The following is a 4,178-nucleotide window of genomic DNA, read 5'->3' as shown; positions in this document are numbered from 1 at the left end:
TTTTTCATCGCCACAACCATCCAATCCACCGCCTCCACTTCCTGCACCGATAATCGTCATTCTTTTCTTCAAGATCGGAGCTGTCTCCCCCCACCGATACTTTTAATGGCTGTTCCCGACAGCGAGTCATTCCCCCGCTTCCCCCACTGGTTCTGCTTACCTTCCCCCCACGTGCTTTAAACTCCTCAAAAATAGTTTTAATCCTCTTCTTCAAACCTCCTCTCCGATATGTAACCTCTACCTGCCTCCATTGGTCGGCCGTGTCGGCAGTCCAAAGCCTCTGACGTTCAATCAATGTCCCACCAGACAGGCGCTTCACTGACTCAAAATGGAAGGATATATCTGTAGGTCGGCGACTAATGGATCGAGAGTGCCTTCAATTATCTCACCAAGTCGATGGTTCTTCTACTTCACATAATCATCTTGCTGCACGAAACCATCGACCCTCCAATGGCAAGAAGACGATTTCTAGGTCTGTGCTCTACTTACCTTACCTTTTTTCTTTGCGAGCTCTGTGCTCCGCCTCCTTCCACCTTCTCCCTTATCTCTGCAATTCTAATGCTTTCTCTTAATTCTTGAATTTGATTAACTAAATTCTAATTTCCTTTCAAATGGAATTTCTTTGATTTATTTTTTATTTTTTTATTTATTTTTATTTTTTTTTAGCTAATTCAACTTCCAAAAATCATATTTAAAAAAAGAATTTTTGGATTTTTCCATTTATTTTGCATTTTAAAATTATTTTTAGATTTGGTCTCACGGTCTCACAAAATTAGAATGGTCTCAAATGAACCTGAACCTATATATATATATATATATATATATATATATATATATATATATATATATATATATATATATATATATATATATATATATATATATATATATATATAAATGGAATTTATAAGTCCATTTGAGTTTCAAATGCATGAGATTATACTAGATATATAGATATAAACTAGTGGTAAACTCCATCATCACCACTAATCAAAAAAACCCTGTCTCTTCATACTATATATATATATATATATATATATATATATATATATATATATATATATATATATATATATATATATATATATATATATATATTAAAGAAGAGAATGAATTTGAATAGTTTCGGTTTCCCAGTCATTTTATCCCTACATTCGTAGGTAATCGATCTTCCAGTTCCTTCCACCCTTCCTTATCAAAACATTCTGTTTTTTTCATCGCCACAACCAGCCAATCCACCGCCTCCACTTCCTGCACCGATAATCGTCATTCTTTTCTTCAAGATCGGAGCTGTCTCCCCCCACCGATACTTTTAATGGCTGTTCCCGACAGCGAGTCATTCCCCCGCTTCCCCCACTGGTTCTGCTTACCTTCCCCCCACGTGCTTTAAACTCCTCAAAAATAATTTTAATCCTCTTCTTCAAACCTCCTCTCCGATATGTAACCTCTACCTGCCTCCATTGGTCGGCCGTGTCGGCAGTCCAAAGCCTCTGACGTTCAATCAATGTCCCACCAGACAGGCGCTTCACTGACTCAAAATGGAAGGATATATCTGTAGGTCGGCGACTAATGGATCGAGAGTGCCTTTAATTATCTCACCAAGTCGATGGTTCTTCTACTTCACATAATCATCTTGCTGCACGAAACCATCGACCCTCCAATGGCAAGAAGACGATTTCTAGGTCTGTGCTCTACTTACCTTACCTTTTTTCTTTGCGAGCTCTGTGCTCCGCCTCCTTCCACCTTCTCCCTTATCTCTTCAATTCTAATGCTTTCTCTTAATTCTTGAATTTGATTAACTAAATTCTAGTTTCCTTTCAAATTTTGATTCCCATTTGTTTATACCTATTTAATTTGCTAAAGTTTGTTCATTTAATTTTGATTTTGTTCGAGTTTTGACAGATGTAGAAGAGTTCTATCAGCAGTGCGACCCTATTTAGTGTTCTTTTTGTTTAATTCCGTTCGAATAGGTTTTAACAATTCCTAAAAATCCTGCTTACAGACATTAACCAAAGAAAAATTACACTTACAGAATCAAACACAATGTCCAATAAGTGGTCTTTTAGGAAGAATTTTGGGAGGATATAACAATAATCTTAACTATATCTTCTACTCTTTTCTTTCCATGAATTCGATTGTAACGAAAATATCATAAACAACATTAAATACCAACAAAATAATCGAATCTTTTTAAGAGAAATCAACATCATGCATCTCAAAAGTTTTTCAGACATCCAAAAATGGGCATTACAATTTCCATATACAGAAGGAAGTATAATTTTGTTCCTCTGTGTACATCAGGTTCATTTACTCTATTTTAGTGTTGAAAAATGTGCCCTTCAATTTTCATGTATTTTGATATTGCTTTTGCTTTATGTGAAAATAATAATTATAATCAATTACCTATCTGTTGATACATCGATTTAAGTCGTAGAAAGTTCGTCCCTATTGTAGCATGCTCAACCTCATCTGTAATGGGAACACACCCCTGTAGTTACTTTGTTAATTAGATTTATCATCTATGTTGGCTAATACCTTTGTAGGTTTCACTTTTCTATAAAATCATTTTGGTCATTTACTTTGTTAATTAGATTTGTCATCTATGTTGTGGGATTTCTGCAGGAAATGGCATGAAGCACAGATGCTAGCTGCTAGGCCGCTCCAAAGAAATGAACACAACAACAGCAACAGTTGCTCAAACGGAGCAGGGCAGTACAATAGTATTGGCCATATTAGATAGTGGTGGTGGCAATGTGTGAACTTCCATAGATGGGATAGATTTTCCATGAAGGTTTGGACACCTCCACCCTACCCCAACCTTATTTATAAAAATAGAAAAGAAAAAAAATGAAATTATTAGTGTAGAATAGTTTTGGGGCGGTGTTCAAATTCCTAAAACTTAGTTATTCAAATAATCCATGTTCAAAGTAAATACTACTAGAACAAATTACTCTACCTGTTCTTTCTAATCGTATAACACTCAAGATTAAACAACTCCAATGGCAAAATGGTCATTACAACAACTCAAAACCAAATCACATGAGTGTTTTTGCAGTTTACTATTAATTTATCAATGATTTCTTAACTTTTTTTTTTTTTTTTTCAGTTTTTGAATCCCATTACCAGTGACCTTCTATTTCTTGGTTATGTATATTGATGTAGGGTTTTTCTCAAATCAGTTGGATCTCATATTTGGCATCTGGAAGGATGTAAGTGGGAATGTTCGCTATTGTCGCAAGGTCACAACTTGAACCTGTTTACCATTCTTTTTGGCCATATAAAAACTGTTTGATTCTTATATATTTTTAAATGATATTGGTAAGAAGATATGGTTAAGTGAACTGCAGGTGTGAAATCGGTGGATAGAGATTGGAAGGTGAGGAAATTGATCACGCATACATCGAAATTTTTTAGGGCTTCACATTGGATGGTTTAATTCTATTTCAAGGTTTCATTTTTACAGTTTGAGGATGATATTGCCCCTGAACATTGTTTTTATATTAATAAAATTCAATATTTATTGTTTTAGGGCGATATTGCCCCTCCACTCTTTTAATATTAAAAAAAATTCATTTTTAGGACCATATTGCCCCTGCTTTTATATTAATAAAATTAATTTCTTTACAGTTTTATGACCATATTGCCCCTACTTTTGAATATGTTCAACAATTTCAGGTATTGTCAACAACAAACGTAAAGTACAAATCTTGCAAAATAGGTATGGTGTTATGGTGTGTTTCTGAATAACATCTAGGTTTTATGCAATTTAATTTTTTTTATACGCCCAATATTTTATATTTTGTTTTATGGTAAAAATCATACTTTGTTTTATGGTAAAAAAATATTGAGGTTAACAGTGTTTATCCAAAATGCTACTACATACTGTTTTTTTTTTTTTTTTTTTTTTTTTTTTTTTTTTTTTTTTTTTTGGTAAAAAAATAGTGATTTTAACATTATTTTTGTCAAAAATGCCCCTTCATACTATTTTTTTGGATAAAAAAATTATTTTAAAAGTTTTGACCAAACTACCCCTACATGTTGTTTTTTGTTAAAAAAACAATTGGACGTATTTTTGCTTCTTCTTGCATTTATCCCGCTAAATATTTGCAATAATTTTTTTATTCTTATAGCATTTTACTTCTTTGTTATTTTTTATAACAGTTGCATGGTTTTAAGGT

At 33.3% G+C, this 4,178-nt stretch overlaps 1 long non-coding RNA gene across 1 annotated transcript; it reads left to right on the top strand.

Annotated features, from left to right (window-relative positions):
- Window positions 1–1,741: 1,741 nt before the first annotated feature.
- On the top strand, window positions 1,742–3,898 carry LOC111893614 (uncharacterized). The gene is made up of 2 exons (XR_002850919.3): window positions 1,742–2,791; window positions 3,163–3,898. It is a non-coding gene; the product is annotated as an uncharacterized LOC111893614 (long non-coding RNA).
- Window positions 3,899–4,178: the final 280 nt, after the last annotated feature.

The sequence above is a fragment of the Lactuca sativa genome, chromosome 1, assembly GCF_002870075.4.
Source record: "Lactuca sativa cultivar Salinas chromosome 1, Lsat_Salinas_v11, whole genome shotgun sequence".
NCBI lineage: Eukaryota > Viridiplantae > Streptophyta > Magnoliopsida > Asterales > Asteraceae > Lactuca > Lactuca sativa.
This window is presented reverse-complemented; position numbering and strand designations above follow the sequence as displayed.